This window comes from Myotis daubentonii, chromosome 10 (genome assembly GCF_963259705.1).
Source record: "Myotis daubentonii chromosome 10, mMyoDau2.1, whole genome shotgun sequence".
NCBI lineage: Eukaryota > Metazoa > Chordata > Mammalia > Chiroptera > Vespertilionidae > Myotis > Myotis daubentonii.
Genome location: NC_081849.1, coordinates 68,773,582 through 68,794,446, shown reverse-complemented (window position 1 = coordinate 68,794,446; position 20,865 = coordinate 68,773,582). Strand labels below are relative to the sequence as shown.

At 37.2% G+C, this 20,865-nt stretch overlaps 1 pseudogene; it reads right to left on the bottom strand.

The window, feature by feature from the left end:
* Positions 1-7,155: 7,155 nt before the first annotated feature.
* LOC132242543 (ribosome biogenesis protein BRX1 homolog) lies at positions 7,156-8,329 on the bottom strand (annotated as a pseudogene).
* Between the last annotated feature and the right edge of the window lie 12,536 nt (positions 8,330-20,865).

The following is a 20,865-nucleotide window of genomic DNA, read 5'->3' as shown; positions in this document are numbered from 1 at the left end:
TACTGATCTTACTTTTTGACTGTTAATTTAAAATCCACCAAAATATTGCTATGGGGGAATGCAAGTGTCCTCAGCTTCTAGCCCTTTTATCTCCCCACTTGCCAGCTGTCTGTTCCCCTTACCTCTGACTCTGCCAGGCACTGGGCTGCCTGTTCCACAGCCAGCAGGGCTTGCTTCCTCCCAAGGTGCTCTGTGAAGTTCCTTCCAGCAGGGAAGGGCTTTAACTGAAGGAGAACCCTTCTTGTGTTGGGTACCTCTCAAAGTTTTGACTCCTCCACATTCTGCCTGATTTTGTTTGCTACTTAGTATCCACGGGTAGTTGTTTTTTGTATTTCGTCCGGAGTATCAACCTATGGCTATGTATGGGCCTACCTACATAGCTATACTAGAAGCTGAATCTCTGTCATGTCATAATACCCACATAATAGTACATACTGAGCCATTGGGTAGTTTTGGCTAGGTTGCTATTGAGAAGGTTTACCTACCTGTGTTCTTTTTTCTACTGAGGTGCATAGTTTTATATAAACCAGAAGTCTAGGCAGATCTGGCAGTATTTTTCAGCTTTCTTTCAGAAGATATACTGGGAGTGCCCTCTAGCCCCGGATCTTTGTGTCATGCTTCGAGACTAACTAATTTCTCCTGTTTCCTATAGGGTACTCTCTGTTGTAGAAGGAATGGACTTCCCATATATCTCTTCTGTCTTATGACTGATAGCTCAGTAGACTCATAATTCAAGCTGATATTGTAGTTTTGTGTTTATTTATGGAGATAGTTCCCTTTTTTGGATCTTGCTATATATGTCTGGCTTACTTATTTTATATTTAATGTCACTGCTATATACTTGAAGCAAAGGGGGCTCCTTACAGCCTGCACTTTTAGAAGTTGCTGTTCAAAAGTCATCTGGACAAGAAATGTCAAACTGTATCTTAATATCATAGTATCCCCCACGGGATCTAATATTGCACTTGTAAAAACAAAACATACTTATTGAAGTATCAGTAAAAAACTTCTACATGATTTATAAATTTACTAAAAAAAAAAAGAAGCAGAAAATTATTCTTATTAGAAATGGTTCTTTGTTTTCTTATTAGATTAAAAGAAGTATAGGTCTGCATTTCATAAGAGCAACACAAATGTGATTCAGTTTGCATGGCGTTTAGTCACAGACACCTTTGTGAAGTGAAATATACCATCATATCCATGCAGTCTGACATATTTCTTCACGGGCACCAAGAAACAAATCTACTTTAGCTTGGTAGGGCATAGTGGGAGACCTAGCTGTCACTTTCAAAGAAAATTAATACCTCTGAGTCATCAATCCATTGTGCTTTCTATGCACTAATTCTTGCTCTTTTCTGATCTATCTGGATGTCTGACCTTACTCAAACTATAAAACTTACTGGATTCAAGTGGTGTAATTGATCCCTGCTTTCCCCTCTCATTTGGCTCTCATTCCAAGAATGCCTCCATTTTTAGAAGTTGCTGATTCAAAAGTCTAACAAACTCTATTGGTTCCAAAATCCCTTTCTGTGTTGTCTCTCCTCTTCTTGCAATTCTTTTTTCTTTCATCTTTTATTTCTTTACCAAAGTCCCAGTCCACAAAATTCATGCATGAGTAGGGTCCCAAGGCCTGGTCGGCGATCAGGGCCAATCTGTGGGGTGACAGGCGGGACAATCAGGGGGCCCTTCCCTGGCACCCACCTGGCCAGCCTGGCGCTGCCCGCTCACTGGCATCTGGCGGGGTGATGGGCGGGGGGTGGGGGGGAGATGGCGCCAATCTGCTTGCTGGCTGGCCCTGCCCTCCCAGATGGCCCCGCTGCTGGTCGCCTCCCTCTGCGGGGCCCCCCGCTGGCACCTGCCTTGGCTGGCCTGGAGCCTGTGGGAGGAGCAGTTCCTGCATTGAGTGTCTGCCCCCTGGTGGTCAGTGAGCATCACAGTGACCGGTGGTTCTGCAACTTGGTTGATTTGCATATTAGGCTTTATTATATAGGATTCTCCAGGTTTTTGCCATCTCAAAGGATTGGTTTCATTCTATTGGTCTATAAGCTTGGCAAGTACAGAGATAACATTTGCATTTCTCACTATTGTATCACCATCACTTAGCACAGTACCTGATTTACAGTAAGCATTCGGTGATAGTTATTTTTTAATACGTTTTATTTATTTTTAGAGAAAGAGGAAGGGAGAGGGATAGAGAGATAGAAACATCCATGAGAGAGGAACATCATTGATTGCTGCTCCTGCATGGCCCCTCCTGAGGACTGAGCCTGCAACCAAGGGATGTGCCCAGGACTCTTCAGTCCACAGGCCGATACGCTGTCCACTGAGCCAAAGTGGCTAGGGCCTTGAATTAGCTTTTAAACTTTTTTTCCATAGGTCCAGTTCTTACTTTACCCCTTCCAGCATGCCCTCTTTACTGATGCCTGAGCACAGGGACCTTGCCGCTTCAGTATGCTTACCACACTATACTGTGATTATTTGCTTATGTGTCTTCTCCTCTAACAAGCTTCTGCTGTCCCAGCTCCAGTACAATGTCTGGGAGATAGTAGTTGCTCAATAAATGTTTATTGAATTGATCTGTTGAAGTTTTTAGTAGTATCTTAAAATCAGTTAGATGCAAAAATTGAAAGGAAGATGGTGAAAGAGACAGTTACATGGTCTAAAAATTTAGAAGACTATAATTTCCTTGAAAGCAGAAATCATAACTTTTAAATTTTATTTTCATTGTATGTAAGAGTTGCCAGTCAGAACATAAATTATCATAGAATTAAACTGAATAAATTGATAATAGTCAAGAATTGAGTCAACAAGTATTGGTGGGTGAAAGTAGAAGAAGCTAAACTTTGGATTTTTAAAAATTCTCAAATTTAAAAATTAATCTGTTGCTTTAAAAAATACAACTGATCTCATTGAATGTTATGTTTCTACTTGACTCTGATATTCTGGAATTATTCTCAGACTTTTCTTTATTTCTCATAACTTTTGAATCTCAATTTTATTGCTTATTCCTACTTACTTTCTTCTATCCTCAAAGTTCATTCAGATCAAATTTCCCCTTCCATGAAGCCTTCCCTGACTGTTCAATTAATATTCTATCTCCTTTATAAACTTTACTAGCCTTAACTATTGTGCAGTGGGGAAGGTTATGTGCTTTGCTATTGAAATGCTTAAGAGCCAAAAGTTGTAACCAGATTTCTTGAGTTAGAATCCCAGCTGCACCACTTCTGAGCAAATGTCTTAGCTTTGGTGGGATTCAATTTCTCTTCTATACAATTAAGATAATCAATGGTTCCAGACTTATTATATTGTTATTTTGTCATGAAGATTAAATGGGTTAATATATGTAACTAGAGGCCTGGTGCACAAAATTCATGCACTTGTGTCCCTCAGCCTGACCTGTGCCCTCTCGCAGTCCGGGAGCCCTTGGGGGATGTCTGACGACTGTCAGTAGGACATCCTTAGCACTGCCGCTGAGGTGGGAGAGGCTCCCACCACCACCATTGTGCTCATCATCTGTGATCCCAGCTTCCGGCTTAGCAGCGCTCCCCCTGTGGGAGTGTACTGACCACTAGGGAGCAGCTCCTGTGTTGAACATCTGCCCCCTGGTGGTCAGTGCACGTCATAGTGACTGGTCGTTCCCCCGTTGGGCTGAAACTGGCTTTCTGACATCCCCTGAGGGGTCCCAGATTGCGAGAGGGTGCAGGCCAGGCCGAGGGACCCTACTGGTGCACAATCAGGGCCAGGGAGGGATTCAGGAGGTTGGCCAGCCAGAGAGGGACCGTGGGAGGACTCCAGGGTGTGTCCAGCCCCTCTCGCTCAGTGCCAATTGGCCAGACCCCAGCAGCAAGCTAACCTACTGGTTGGAGTTTCTGCCCCCTGGTGGTCAGTGCACATCATGGTGAGTGTTTGAGCAGCCTTAGCATATTACGCTTTGATTGGTTGAATGGCTGACCAGACGACCAGACACTTAGCATATTAGGCTTTTATTATATAGGATTACTTGGAACAGTGTCTGGAGCATACAAAGTGCTATATATGTGTTAATGTTTTTTCTCTTTTTACTATAGCTGCAAAAATTTTTAACTCCTTAAGTTTAATATGTTATCCTAAAATTAGGATGAAATATGTACATCATTAAAATGGACATAACAGACCAGTGAGAAATAGTGTGAGGCAATGGCTAGGAGCATGACCACTGGAGCCAGACTACCAGAGTCTAAATGCCAGTTCTGTCACTTATTGGTTATGTCACTTATGACAAGTTACTTTAAGACTCATGACCTCTCATACCTTCAATATTCTTCCCGTTAAAACTCTGCATAATAGAGCATCTATCTAATAGGATTATGCTGAGAATAAAAAGAGTTAATGTATGTAAAGTGGCTAGAAAAGTGACTGATACATCATTATAACTACTCAAAAAGGTTTTGCTATTTTTATTAAACCACCCAGACTAATAAATTATCACGTATTTCAATATATTACTTTTAATACAAGTTTTGTTTTTCTCTTAGATTGTCAACTGTTGAATGGGGTACTTCCCTTCCACCCTCCCCTCCAACATCCTGATTTAGGTCAAGGCTGTATCCCTTATTCTTTGTGTAAACTTGTGCAAGTGATGCTGAACTTTACCCATCTATAAATTGAACTTGAATTTAAACGAGGCTTAAATAAACTTGATATGTATTTAATTACCATGCAGCAAGATGCCAAGAAGTAGGCAATTGTTGGCCTTGGTTCAACATCTCAAAGATTTCAGGGTCAAAGTCTTGTGAGATTTTGAGACTTCTTTTCATCATTGAAATATCACTGCTTTGTTGTCTCCACTCTCTATGGCTACATTCCAGTCAAGATGAAAAAGTAATGGAGGAGAAGGAGCAAGGTGTTGTATAAAGAAACACACTTTCCTGAAATACCTAGGACTTCTATATACTTTCCTTGGTTGGATTGGCACATGGCCTGCACTACATGCAAGGTTGTCTAGGAATATTAAGTTTTAGCTTTAATATATAAGAAATAAGAGAAAACAGGGATGGACTAAATGTTGATGTGTCTATTTACTGTATAAGTAGACTTATTTCATAAGGCTTTTATATACACATGATTTAATGGGTGTAAATTTGCTTTTTAAACTTTATAAAAAGAAATGTATCAAAATAGAAACAGATATTGAATTTCCTAGAACATTTAATTCCCAGTATGTTGAACATGATTCTTCCTAAGAAAGAAATAATGTAAAACATTTTTATAATAGTTAATTTTTCTATTTATAAAGTTCAATTATTTTATTTCTCTCAAAACACTGTAAGTTTAAGTTCAGTTTTTTAAAATGTAATTTTATTCCTTATTTAATCATAAATATTATTTGAAATTGGAGAAATATTGATAAATGAATATTTGCACTCATTCATGCAATATAATGCAGTAAATGGGTTCCAGAAAATCTAGTCTTATAAATGCCGGATCACATTATTGCAAATTTAATAAGACCATTAAATGCTTATTATGGTGCTTATGGTCTAACACACCTACCAAGAATTTTGATTCCAACTGTGGTTTGGCATTACCTGGTATCAGATGTGCACACTGGCTTAGCTGTCAATGGAATTAATGCTTGTTCTTGTGGCTGTGATGAAACATCTGCAAGAGTAGCAATGCATTTAGTAATCTTATAGTTATTTGATGTCCACTATTTTTTCTGGTGCAAGGAGAACAGTTTGGGAGACATGCTGGGAAGGTCAAGAGACACCTTTTGTGAGATAGGGTTGCCTGTCCCACAACCTGTGGCTAGCCTTTCAACTTACCCTCTGTTCCAGTCTCATCCCTTCCTCCAAACATAAGAACTTAACCTCACTTTTTTGGGCATTAGGGGCTGGGTGAATTTACCTCATTATGGGATTTTATTACAAATACTACTTAGTACCTATTATATGGTAGGCACTGTATTTAGAACCAGGGGACGTTTGGTAAATGAACAAATAAATATATAATTATTAATTTGGATAAATGTGGTGACAAATGTTAATGAAGCACTCCAATAAGGGGAAAAAAATGGCACCAATACAATGGTTGGAAAATGACTTGGTGTGGAAGTTACATTTAAGGTAAAAACTGAAGGATAAGAGAGTATATCAATACTCCTTGCAGCAAACAGATGAATAACCTAAGTGGTTAGTTAATAAGCATCTTTAAGCAAAGGAACAGTTTAAGAGGAATGGCATGGTATAATGCAGCACTTCAGGTCTCCTAATAACGTGTGTTGGGGTTGAAGGGGGAGTACAGAACTTACTACCTCTTGAAGAGGCAAGGAAAAGGGGCAATTATTCTGGAATCTGGGTGGAGAGAAATACTCATAAAATTTTTGTATGTATTGTAGAATGATACAGCCACATCCTGGGAAGGCAATTTGTACTACGTGTTCACATGATCATATGTTTTTATAAATTTGAAAAAAACAAACAAACCAACAACCCACGAATACATTTTAGCTACAATCAGTCATTTTCCTTTCTGAATTCCCCTCGTTCATGCTGGCTATTAATGGCCATTTTAGGGATCCAGCCAATGTGAATTTTAAATGGTTGAGATATTTGGATTTACTGGGCTTTATATATGTGGTTTGTAATCACTTTCACAGAAGTTAAGTTATATTTAGCCATTCATGTGTAATGCTGTTCAGCAAAACTTCTATTACCCATTTGCTGACTCACTCTGCATAAGTGACAAATCCAGAAGTCTAATAATTGATATCTTAGGGTGCTAAGTACTGGGTACTAAGTACTAGAAATATTTTGAGTAGTGGAAGAGAAAGCAATGGGTTTTAAAATGCAAAAAACCAAACGCTCTTCTGTGGAAAACCCAACATTCAAACAGGTTAAAACTTGGAGCAGAAGAGTAGATATCTTTGATGCCTTGCCAATTGAAAATATCTGTGAGAAATATATTTAAAAATGCAGAAAATAAAGTTAAAATAATACCATGCATTTTTCTTTTATGGTGGAAATTGTACAAAATATAATTTACCAGTGTTCCTGTGTTTGTAGAACACCAAACTAAGCAATAATGTAAACATCTATGTAAATTATAATACATATTTTACAAATCCCAACTATCAATATTTTTTGAGGTCTAGTGATATTTTATTTAGAAAAACAGATACCACTGAAGCCACAAGATTTTATTTTTTTCTTTTAAATGCCACACTAATTAGGTGTAAGATATTCCTGAATAATAAGAGTATTTACACTTTGAATATAAAATAAATATAAAATAACTGAAAAATTAGTTATCCAGTGATTCATCTTGCATTTCCACTGTTCACCTTCTGTTTCATTTTTCTTTGTCTTTTGTAAACCCTTTTCTTTCTTGCTTTTAAATCAACTTTTGGCTCTGGTTTTACCCACTATATTTCTATAGGTTTTTCCTCAGCTGATGTAACAAAAGCATCTGCCGTGGGATCATGTGGAAGGATAGTCTTTGGTTCTTTCTTTCTCAGTTTTTGGGCCTCTTTAACTTGCTGTTTCTCCTTGTATTTTGCAGCTTTGATGGATCTTATGCATGTCTTACACTAATGCATGTTTGGTGACTGGTAGTGAGGATTTTCATATAAAGTTGGTCCTCCAAAACTTCCCTGGAAAATCTTTATGAGATTTAAGATGAAACAAAGTCCTATTTCTACAAGAGCAGCATCTTCTATGATCTGAAAGTTCCGAAACCCTATCCTATTATCCAAAACAGTGAAAGTAAACACGTGGTCCACAAATGGTTGGTTTGGGGATGGTGGCGTGGTGTACTAAAGATCTGAATTAAGAGTTCTTTTAACAAAGCATAATGTGGTAATTCATCAAAAGCAGGGTCAAAAGACAAAAGGGGCTGAGAACCTTTCAAACAGTTTCCAGTCATCTTTAGTTCAGGGAAGGTCTGAATATTTGGAACTAGGAATTTAGCAGATGGTCCATGATGTGAATTAGAAAGCCACATACAGAGATCTTGTTTCTTCTTACCTTCAAAATAGATACATTTATTGCAGTCTTTCATTTCACAAAGCTCATTCATCACAAATAACTTATCTTTACGATCCATTTTAGTATCTGCTTTAGAATGAGGCATCAACATTCCTAAGTCTTGTTCTGAAATTTATTCCTCTGGAAGAAAAGATGAAGACCTGTTCCTTATTTTTCCACTTGCCCTTGCGAAAGGGGCCTGGGGTGCAATTTCTGTCTTCTTCCTCCGCCTCCTCTGCCTTGTCGTGCTGCCTAGCTGGAAGCCGGTCATCTTTTTCCTTCCTTCTCGGCCCCTTCAATGGGATTGGCGACAGCCAGGCCTCCATGCAGCTTCCCTCTTGGTCCACCAATATTTTTTAACAACACTGGTAGATAGAATAATTATCTTTCTGTTCACTTGATGGAAAATGATTTCATGAAATCAGTGTCACATGCAGAGGTGATTAAAGAGTATGCAACCACATGCATATAAGCATAACCAATGGACGCAGACAACAAGGGGTGAGGGTGAGGGCAGGAATGGGGGTTTGGGGGGCAGTGGGGGGGGGGTAAGCACACATTTGCCTTAATCAATCAAGGGGGAAAAAAAGGATATGCAACCAAGTAATAAATATACTAGAGATATGTCAATATTATTACTTTATCTCCTAGGTTTTTTAATTTTTGTAATATTTGTCACACCTTAGTTAATTTTTATATGTGACTTCTCTTCTTAGTGTAAATATTTATGCTTCTATCAAATATTATGTTCATAATATTGTTTTCTTCTTATTTTGGCTCCACAAAACTTAATCTGCCCTTGAACCAAGGGTGTTTTCTGAATAATTATCTTCTCCAGTAAAGAAGGAGATAAGGAACACTTAACAAGCTTCCGATGATTTACCTTACTTGCCCTTAATAAAACCTTCTTAAACTGGTGCATAAATTGAACCATTTCTGGGAAGATACTGCCTACTTTGTTGTTAGAAAAATGCCAGCAACCTTCCATGATCAATTATACTCTTTCATTCGCAGGAAGTAAGATACTTTGTGTGAGAGAGAACTGATTACAACTAATGACTATCCTGAAAACAGATCTCCATGACATCATGTAAGTAAATTAGTAAGACAGTTTATTCTAAATAGTCTCTTGTATTGAAGCCATTACATAAAAATACACATCAAAGGTAATATTTTCAAGAAAAATTTCATCTTATAAATCATATCTCACTCAGAAGCATATTCATTGTTTGTGTTCAATATTGAGAAGCCTTATCAATGGTTCATAATTGTTATTAACCTTATGATATCTACGTTTAGCTATTAGCATAATTGGTTAAATTATATTAATTATTGGTTAAAACACACACCAGATTATTTTAATTTTCTATCTATGTTAATCTAAAACATATTCTTCTATTTCTAAGTCAAACCTTTGGAAAAATATATGTAAGGAACAGTGTTGAAATGCTGCTACATCTGTCCTTCAGACTTTGGGAACATTGCAAAGAATGTGTGTCTACATATAAAGCTCAAAATATAAGTCATTGTTCTTTGTCATCCAAGTATGTATGTCCTTTGGTGAATAGATTTGCTTCCACAGAACAGAGTGATATATTTAAAACATGAAACTGATTATCACTCATATACTTAGCTTCTTCATTATCTCCTCATGTCTCTAGAATAGAATTGGAACCCCTTAACACATCTCCAGGCCCTGACTCATTTCTCAGTACTCTGCCATTTCATACTGTACCATGTCATAGTACATTAGTTTTAGGGATGTTTCTTTTGTAAATAATTTGCTCATTCCCCATCTTTTTTAGTAGTTTTCATAATGATTTATCAGTTCTAACCATATTTTTTAATAAATCCTATTTTGTTGAAAATTCATATTGTGACTACGACTGCATGTACTTATTCGCCTGCCACATTGTTGTGCTTCAGTGTTTAGAAAGTAAATAATATGCAAAGTGCATAAAATTTGATAATATTTTGAATAGTCAGTAAATCAATATAAAATTAAATACTAAAATTATTTTCATATGTTCTCAGAAGTTACAGTTCTCAAGTCTTCAAAAGTAATAGGCAAAATACTTAATATAATGACTAAATATCTATATTTAACCACATTTTACTTAAAATGCTAGAACTTTTTATTTCTAAAATTTACTTAGATTTTTGAAATATTTTTGTAAGAATAAAAGTATTCACAAGTTTATCATTCAATATCCACCTGCCTTTAATTGTAAAGAACATGTATCATGTCTACATATGATTATTTAGCAATAATATAAATTCTATTAATATTGCTAAATTTTCCTCTTTGTCTAGTGCAATAATTGCAAAATTCAACTGGGGGAAAAAATTCAACAAGTTTAGGAACTAAAATTGAACACAAAGGTAATCAAGAAAATGTATATTTAGCAACCACTGGGAAACCATACTTTGTTACACAAGAATCTAATGCATTCATGCTTTCTAAGAGAAAGGATATTCAAGTTAATTTGTGTTTGTATTTTCCTTTAGCTAAGTGCTCTGCTTCTCACATTTGCTCTATATCCCAGTGTAGACTTTTTCTCCAGAGTCAACAAAGGTACTCTCATAAACCCTCATGATGTTTGGATTAAGACACTTCTAATTTTAAAATATGGGGGCAAGAAAAGTGAAAAATATTCCCCTTGGACTTAAATAGCATTAGTCATGAGAGTAAATGTTAGGGTTACAGAATTGCTCATGTGTTCATTAATACACTTTTGGGGTGGATGCGTTCCTGAAGTTTTAGGCACTGTAAAGTGTAGGTCCTGGGAAGGCCCTCTATACCAGGTGTAAGGATGGTACTAGGAACTAGTGTATGTGTAGTGTGTTAGATTGGGAGCTTGTACTGAGGGTGAGACAGACTTCTTGTCTTCTTTTAACAAAATACCTTTGTTTCCAACTTGAAAAGATGTGTATATTATTAATCTAGGGTTATTTTTATTATGTTAAAAAATCACTTAACAGCTCTGGCTGGTTTGGCTCAGTAGATAGTGTCAGCGTGAGGACCGAAGTGTCCTGGGTTCAATTCCGGTCAGGGGCACCTGCCTGGGTTGTGGGCTCGATCCCCAGTAGGGGGCAAGCAGGAAGCAGCTGATCAATGATTCTCTCTCATCATTGATGTTTCTATCTCTCTCTCTCCCTCTCCCTTCCTCTCTGAAATCAATAAAAATACATTTTAAAAACAAACAAAAACCACTTAACATAAAATTTACCATTTTAATAATTTTTAAGTGTACTACATACAGTACCATAGTATATGCAACAAATCCTAGAACTTTCACTTTTTTTCAGAACTTTCATTTTTAAAAACTGATTTAGATGGACTTTTCTTTGTTGGAAGATATTTGTTTATTGATTTAATCCCCTTACTAATTATTGATCTCTGATTTTTTAAAAAATATATTTTTCATTATTCAGTCTTGGCATATTTCTAGAATTTTATCTCTTTTCTACTAGATTGTCCATTATTGGTGTATACTTATTCATAGCAGTCTCATATGACCCTTTTTATTTCCATGGCATCAGTAATGTCTTCTCATTATTTTCTGATTTCTGTTTTTTCAGTCTTACAGGAAATGAAAGTTTGTGTCCCTCCAAAATTCTTATGTTGAAATTCTAATTCCCAATATGAGGATGTTAGGAAGTGGGGCCTTGGGGAAGTAATTAGGTAATGAGAATGGATCCCTTGTTAATGAGAATTGTGTCTTTCTGACAAGAGACACAGACAGCTTGCTTCCTTTCTTGACTCTCTACCATGTGAGAATACAAAAAAGAAAATGGCCATCTGCAAAGTGGAAAGTGGGCCCTCGTCAGACAAAGCACCTGCTCACTCCTTCGTTTTGGAATTCCCAGCCTCAGACCGTGAGAAATAAATGTTTGTTGTTTAGGCCACCCAGTTTATGGTACTTCTTTGTAGCAGCCTGCATTGACTAAGACTTGGTCTCTTTATTTTTTTCTTCTTATTTGGCTTAGCTAAGAGTTTGATGATCTTTTTTTTAAAAATAGCTCTTACATTAACCCCAAGAAATCTGAGGCATTTCTATACACCAATAGTGAACTTTCAGAAAGAGAGATTATAAAAACAATCCCGTTTACCATTGCACCAAAAAAATTAAGCTACCTAGGAATAAACTTAACTAAAGAGGTAAAAGACCTCTACTCAGAAAACTACAGGACGTTGAAAAAAGATATAGAGGAAGACATAAACAGATGGAAGAACATACCGTGTTCATGGATTGGTAGAATCAACATCATTAAAATGTCCATACTACCCAAAGCAATCTATAAATTCAACGCACTTCCCATTAAAATACCAACAGCATACTTCATAGATCTAGAACGAACTCTCCAAAAATTCATCTGGAATAAAAAAATACCCCGAATAGCTGCAGCAATCCTGAAAAAGAACAAAGTAGGTGGGATCTCAATACCAGATATCAAGTTGTATTACAAAGCCACTGTTCTCAAAACTGCCTCTACTGGCACAAGAATAGGCATATAGATCAATGGAATAGAATAGAGAGCCCAGAAATCGGCCCGAACCAATATGCTCAATTAATATTTGACAAAGGAGGCAAGAACATACAATGGAGCCAAGATAGTCTCTTCAATAAATGGTGTTGGGGGCGGCATAGGTAAACACCGGAAATTGCTCCCACAACAACTTCAAAAATACAACTAAAAGATAAAACAGACATCATCCAGAACCACAGGAAGGCTGGCTGAGTGGAAATTCTACAACTAGAAGGAAAGAGAAAAGTACACTGAGACTCAGAGGAGGTGCGGTGCGGAAGTAAAATGCAGAGGTACGGAGGCGCAAGCGGCAAGGGCTGGCAACTGAGGACGTGGCTGTCTTTTTGAATTGGGAGGGAGTCACAAGCTCCCGACTGCTCTGAACTACAGTTCCGGGAAGTCTCTGGGGATCCAGACTCATACGGGGAGAAACTGGACTGTCTGGCAGTGGGCAGAACTCGGAACTCGAGGGGAGCTTTCTCTCAGAGGTGCGTGCAGTGATTACCATGGGGCACTGAGACACAGGTCCTCTTAAGGCAGGGCTGAGGATCAGCTGTAGCTGCTTGCTCCACCCTGTTGATCCCCTGAGACCCTGCCCCACCCAAGCTGCACAGAGGCTTTTGCATATGAATGCCCTGGCCCTTTGCAATCTGAAAATTACCTAACAAACTGCAGTTGGGTCAAACAGACCCAGAACTTCCAAGAGAAGGCCCAAGGCCCCAAGCAGCTTGCATTGCTTCACAGCTGGGCCTCATCTGGGCACCTCCAAAACCCAAACAAGGAAGAGGAATCTGCATATCTCTCCATAGCTCCTGCTGGGAAGCCTCAGGCAGAGGCTAAATTAGCACCTCCTTGGAGATCCAAGAGCCCGTGTATCCAGTGGTCAGAGTGGGACCATCCAGATTACAACTCCTCAGATCCATAAGGGACACATGCAGGGGGCAGACTCAGTGAGCACCAAAGCCCCACTGAAGCAAGTCTTGCCCCATAAGAGTGTCTTCAGCACAGAAGTTCTCCCACCGTAGACACAGCTGACTCTCACAGCCAATTGGCCTGGAGGTCAATTCCTCCCAGTGATACCTACAACATTCAAGGCTTAACTACAACAAGACTATGCACAAAGCCCACAAAGGGTTGCACCAAGAGTGTCCAACTCAGGTAATTGGGGAGGCTGAGCCACTGGGCCCTATAGGACACCTAGCACACAAAGCCACTCTACCAACACAGGGAAGCATAAAAAATGTGGAGACAAAGAAACAGGTCACAAATGACAGATATGGAGGAAAGCAAATGGAGGATATAGAGTTCAAAACCACGGTTATAAGGTTTTTCAAGAATTTTCTAGAAACTGCCAATAAATTTAGTGAGACCCTGAAGGATATGAAAAAAGACCAACTAGAAATTAAGCATACACTGACTGAAATAAAGAAAAATATACAGAGATCCAAGAGCAGACAAGAGGATCGCAAGAATCAAGTCAAAGATTTGAAATACGAAGAAGCAAAAAAATACCCACCAAGAAAAGCAAAAAGAAAAAAGAATCCAAAAATATGAAGATAGTGTAAGGAGCCTCTGGGACAACTTCAAGCGCACCAACATCTGAATCATAGGGATGCCAGAAGAAGAGAGAGCAAGATATTGAAAACCTATTTGAGGAAAAAATGACAGAAAACTTCCCCTACCTGGTGAAAGAAATAGACTTACAAGTCCAGGAGGCACAGAGAACCCCAATCAAAAGGAATCCAAAGAGGACCACACCAAGACACATCATAATTAAAATGCCAAGGGCAAAAGACAAAGAGAGAATCTTAAAAGCAGCAAGAGAAAAACAGTCAGTCACCTACAAGGGAATACCCATACGACTGTCAGCTGATTTCTCAACAGAAACTATGCAGGCCAGAAGGGAGTGGCAAGAAATATTCAAAGTGATGAATGCCAAGAACCTATAACCAAGATTACTTTATCCAGCAAAGCTATTATTCAGAATTGAAGGTCAGATAAAGAGCTTCACAGATAAGGAAAAGCTAAAGGAGTTCATCACCACCAAATCAGTATTATATGAAATGCTGAAAGGTATCCTTTAAGAAGAGGAAGAAGAAAAAGGTAAAAATTATGAACAACAAATACATATCTATAAACAAGTGAATCTAAAAATCAAGTTAATAAATAATCTGATGAAGAGAAAAAAAATGGTGTTGGGAAAATTGGACAGATATATGCAAGAAAATGAGACTAGACCACCAACTTACACCATACACAAAAATAAACTCAAAATGGATAAAGGATTTAAATGTACACCAGGAAACCATAAAAATTCTAGAAGAATCCAAAGGCAACAAAATCTCAGACATATGCCGAAGCAATTTCTTCACTGATACAGCTCCTAGGGCACTTGAAACGAAAGAGAAAATGAACAAATGGGACTACATCAAAATAAAAAGCTTCTGCACAGCAAAAGAAACCATCAACAAAACAACGAGAAAACCCACTGTGTGGGAAAACATATTTGTCAATGTCATATCTGATAAGGGCCTAATCTCCAAAATTTATAGAGAACTCATACAACTTAACAAAACGAAGATAAACAATCCAATCAAAAAATGGGCAAAGGACCTAAATAGACACCTTTCAAAAGAGGACATTCAGAAAGCCAAGAGACATATGAAAACATGTTCAAAGTCACTAATCATCCGAGAGATGCAAATCAAAACAACAATGAGGTACCATCTCACACCTGTCAGACTGGCTATCATCAACAAATCCACAAACGACAAGTGCTGGAGAGGATGTGGAGAAAAAGGACCACTTGTGCACTGCTGGTGGGAATGCAGACTGGTGCAGCCACTATGGAAGACAGAATGGAGTTTCCTCAAAAAGTTAAAAATGGAACTCCCATTTGACCCTGTGATCCCACTTCTAGGAATATATCCCAAGAAACCAGAAACAACAATCAGAAAGGATATATGCACCCATATGTTCATAGCAGCACAATTCACCATAGCTAAGATCTGGAAACAGCCTAAGTGCCCATCAGTAGATGAATGGATTAGAAAACTGTGGTACATCTACACGATGGAATACTATGCTGCTCTAAAAAGGAAGGAACTCTTACCATTTGCAACGTCATGGATGAACTGGAGAGCATTATGCTAAGTGAAATAAGCCAGTCAATGAAGGAAAAATACCACATGATCTCACTCATTCATGGATAATAGAGACCATTATAAACTTTTGAACAATAATAGATACAGAGGCAGAGCTGCCTCAAACAGATTGTCAAACTGCAGCGGGAAGGCCGGGGAGGGTTGGGGGACAGGAGGTAGGGGGGTAAGAGATCAACCAAAGGATTTGTATGCATGCATATAAGCATAACCAATGGACATAAGACACCGGGGGATAGGGGAGGCTAGGGGACTGTCTAGGGTTGGGGGGGGGGGGGAAGGGGGAAAGAAATGGACACATATGTAATACCCTTTGTATTACTTTAAGCAATAAAAAAAAGAAATAGTCATACTTTTAAAAAAAAATAGCTATTACAATAAAGATTCCTGTCAAGATAAGGTTATTTGCATGCCAGAGTGCACGTGATTGGTTCAGTCAATATAGGCCAGGTTGGGCCAAGCTAGCTGAACAAAAGTCCTATAAGTAAGGATATACAGAAGAAGCCACATCAAGACTGGTAGTAGAGGTGGAGACTCGAAAGGGCCTGGCCCCACACCCATGTGTGGAGGTTGAGAATCCAGAGGGATATCTCAGCTGCCCAGGTTCCCTTTGAGCAGCAAGCCCAGGCTCACACTGGGCTCTTCAGCCTAGAGCACTAGGGAGAGGAGCCCCCATAACTGGCTGTGAAATTCAGCAGGAACTCTATTTATCCAGGTGAGAGGGAAGGCTGCTGGAAATATAGGCATAATCTTAAAGGGGCTTTGCACAGACTTACACATGGGCACTCACGCTGGGCTTAAGCTAAAGGGCAGTGGTCCAGGAAGCACCACAGACATATAGGGAAAACCTGAGCTATGTGGCTCATCTCAGTGACATATATAGCAGTATAAGAGGCCAAGCCAGACAATTCAAATTATCTGAACCATGCTTGTTTGCTAAAATTTCATTGGTCAAATTAAGCCATAAGTCTACCCCAACATTAATGGGGTGACAAAATCTACTCTGCCCACACTAGTGAAAGGGGGTATGAAGGCAAGTGACAAAGGCCCTTAATGTAATATAAAAGAAGTAAAGCATTGAGAGCAAATATTCAGTGTACTATTAGGAGAAGAAGGGAGAAAAAGTTATAAAGAGAGAAGATGACAAACATAACTGATGATTTTTTAGTTCACATAACACCTATATGTACCTCTTGTAAATACATATGCCGAATTCTCCCTGGAGCTTTCCTATATGAAGTTAAATAGATTCCTCTTCTTTGAAACCAAAGGGTTACTGAACAAAGGACACATTTAATATTAGCTAAATTGAATAGAATATATGTTAAGTAAAAATTATATTAAATCTTTCCAAAATTTAACTATATATAAAAAGTACAAAACATAAAATGTGTTGATCACAGAGTCTTCTACAATGCTTAAATTTTACTTTTGATGTATTTTCATGATAACTCTGTATCATTTTTCAGTTATTATGGAGTATTTTGTTTAATAAAGCCCTTTAAAAAGGATGTCACTCCTGCCACCTTCATCCTTGAAATACTCTCTGTATGAAGGAGCACTCTACTTTTAAAATATTTTAAAGAAATTTCAACCAATTTTTACTAGCATTATGTTTAAGAAGTTACTGATGAAGAAAAACCATCAAAGTCTTCACTCCATTCACTTTCCTGCTTTAAAAGAGAAGTTTGAGGTTCTTACTGAGTGCTTTTTAATAAAAGTGAAGCACAAATACAGAAAGTGACTTTTAAAAAGTTTTAAATTTTCTTATGCCTTCCTGTGAAACTATAAAGGCAAAATTGAGAATATTTGACCTGAGAATACAAGGACTTAAAACTGAAAATTTAAAAATCAATCAGCTTTATGAGGCAACTTCTATAAAATCTAAAATGTGGCAATTTCTAAAATGAAAAAGCTTAATATTTTAGTGTTCAATTTTTATTGGTTTTTCTAAACTTCCAAAGCAAAAGCTATAAAGGAGAACATAAGAAACAAAAAGGTGCACAGCACAAAATATTAATGCAGTAATTTCTTGCATTTTTATTATTCCTTCAGTACTCCAAGTACTTTTAAGGCAATATTTAAACCTTATATCACCTTGAGAAGGACTATTGAGTTAGTCATTAAAATGCAATTCTTGGTTATCGACACGATTAGAAACCTTGACTAAAATTCACCCATAATATTATAAAATTAACCCCATTAAGCACTGTGTATTGTCATAGACTATTTTGCTTAAATATTCTCTGCTTGGGGGTACAGTAAAAAAAAGTGGAAAAAATGGAGTACTGCTGCATTTTGTACAAAGCTCTTACATAAACACTGAGTTCCATGAACATATTTAATAATTCAGTAACTGAAATTACAAACTTCCACATGATTTACTTTTATAGATACTACCCAATTTTGTTTAAACAAGAATGTCTTAATTTTTCAGAGGTTGGGAAACTGAGATTTTGATAAAAATTAAAGGATCTTCTTCCAAGAAGAGCAAAACTTACGCACTATACACAACCTACTCTATACAATTTATGGGAGGAAAGAACTTCTGAGACCTATCCCGGTATTCTGCAAGCCCTTGAACCCCAGTTCAGTATCTCAGCAAGTTCAGACTAGTCTAATTTCTTCTTTGCCTTCATACTTCTTTTCTTGGTTAAAAAATATTAGTTTTGGGGGAAGAAAATTAATAGGATATATTTTCTACAAAGAAAACAACTATAATTAGGCTAATTAGCAACTTACAGATACCAATTGGGAATGTTAGGATAAATATTCAGATCTACTTTATTAATTGAAATAATCTTTAACTCATGATGATAGAACATTACTTTAACTAAGTTAAATATTTATAACACTGTATAATTTATAAAAGGCTTTCATAGTCAGGGCCTTTCTAAAATCCTTATAATAAAATGGTTAAGTATGAAAGGTACATCTTATTATTAGCCCTGTTTTGTGAATTAAGACGGTAAGAATCAAGATTCAAGAGATTAAATAATTTGTCTAAGGTGATTCAAATAGTATTCTTTAAAGCAGGAACTCAGGTTCTGTTCTCATATATCACACTATAATAAGATAAATTTAAATGAATGCATGAATAATACAATTGTCCCTTGAACTTACTGCACATGCTGTCCTATTTCTTGAAAGGCTCTTACTGGTATATACACACATATATTTCTTTATTCATATGTAGTTATTGGATAGCTATCTGCTCTGTGCCAATGTGCTTTAAATAATGTTTACAATTGAGAGTCCAGACCCTGCTCAATTGCAACTTATAGTGAATTGTGAGACATAGCATTCAATTATCTTCTGTGCTTCATTTAAAGCCAACATATCAGAAAAATTAATATATTTGAAAAGCAAACTGAAATCTTGTTTAAGTCATTAAAACTATATATATAATCATTTCAGATGTGATGATACTTTGACTATGGATCAAAGATAACATATGTAGTCGAAAAATGTTTTCTAAATAGTTTTTCTGTAATAGTGATGAGGTACACTGATTCTTCCACATTTTCTTACTCAAAGCTTATAAGAAGGCTGTCTCAGTGTTTGGTTTATAACCGAATGAAGTTAATTGACACATTCAAGAACTTGCAAAAATTTGAAAAGTTAATTGTACTAAAGTGCCTGGGATTTGTTCAATATCATAAGATTTCGTAATGACTTGTTGGACAAAAGGATTGATGAGGTATTATTGCTCAGGTTTAAAAACTCTTCCATTGAAAATTTGAAATTGCTTAGGGGCTTGCCTAGTATATTTTTTAAGGTGGGGGAGAGAGGCAACAACTAAGATCATGTAGTAGGTCTATGTTCTATCAGATCTATAACTCAGAGCACCAAATATTTGTGCAGATGAGGCTCATTGTTAAAAGCATTCATATCAAGTTCTAACTCAATGAATGTCTTGATAGATGTCTGCTTTGCCAAAAAAAAATTTAAAGTTCTAAAGGACAAAATCTAAATTAATTGATGAATATCTCAACATACCAGTTATTCTTGGACATTCAACATATTAATAATCCTGTGTCACCTTCAGTTGACAAAAGTTAAGAATTTTTTCTTAAATTAAAAAGACTTTGAGCCATTGTTATTTACTCTTGTGTGTCTATAAGAATAAAATCTTACAAAACCAGTTCATGGTAAAAAAAAAAAAAAAGTATATGCTCTTCACAATCAAATTAAAATTCTATGAGCCTAGAGTTAAGAAATTTTCTTAGCCTATTTTAAATGCCTTAACCAGCCGAAATTCTTTAAGTACTCTCCAATTTATCTTTTTGAAATATGGGTTTGCCTTATAATGAGAATTCTGTATTTCTTTCTTTTTTAAAAATATATTTTTATTGATTTAAGAGAGAAAGGGAGAGGGAGAAAGAGAGAGAAATATCAATGATGACAGAGTATCATTGATTGGCTGCCTCCTGTATGCCTCTTCCTGGGGATTGAGCCCACAACCCAGACGTATGCCCTGACTGGGAACTGAACCATGACATCCTGGTTCATAGGTCAACATTCAACTACTGAGCCATGCCAGTTGGGCTGTATTTCTTTCTTAAATAGAAAACACGACGTTCTTGGTTTAGTTGTTTTCCAAAGAAGTAGATCTTTTTATGTGTAGTCAAGAAACAGACTGTGGCAAATTTACTTCAGACATACCAGATAAAAAAAAATCTGTTTCTATAGCAAAACCGGCTTCCTTTGACTTTACCAAGATATATTCTTCAAGTAATAAGGTATTTTATGGAAATAAAACCTAAGTGTCTCCATCACAGGTTTCTCTTTGATATATTATCCCCCCAAAACCACTTATCTCCACAGCTGTTCAAAGTCTGTCATCTCCCCCCCATTTACCTGAGACTATCGGGGTCATGGTAGTCTATCAAGGTTTCTCCATGTGCTTACGTTGGCTCATCTGTTCTTTCCTTCCTCATACTGCTAGAGCCTGGTTTCTTCCACAGTGTTCCTAAAGGTAATTAAACCCATGCCCACTTTATTTTGCAAGGAACCACTACAAAGTATTTGTTACTAGATTTTTACAGGTCAAGGTTAGAGATTTATAGAACAAAATATCACAGTGATGTGTAAGCAATAGACAGACATGAATAGAGTAAGAACGACAGGCCAGTGTTTACTTCCTCACTCATCATAAGTCCTAATTTTGG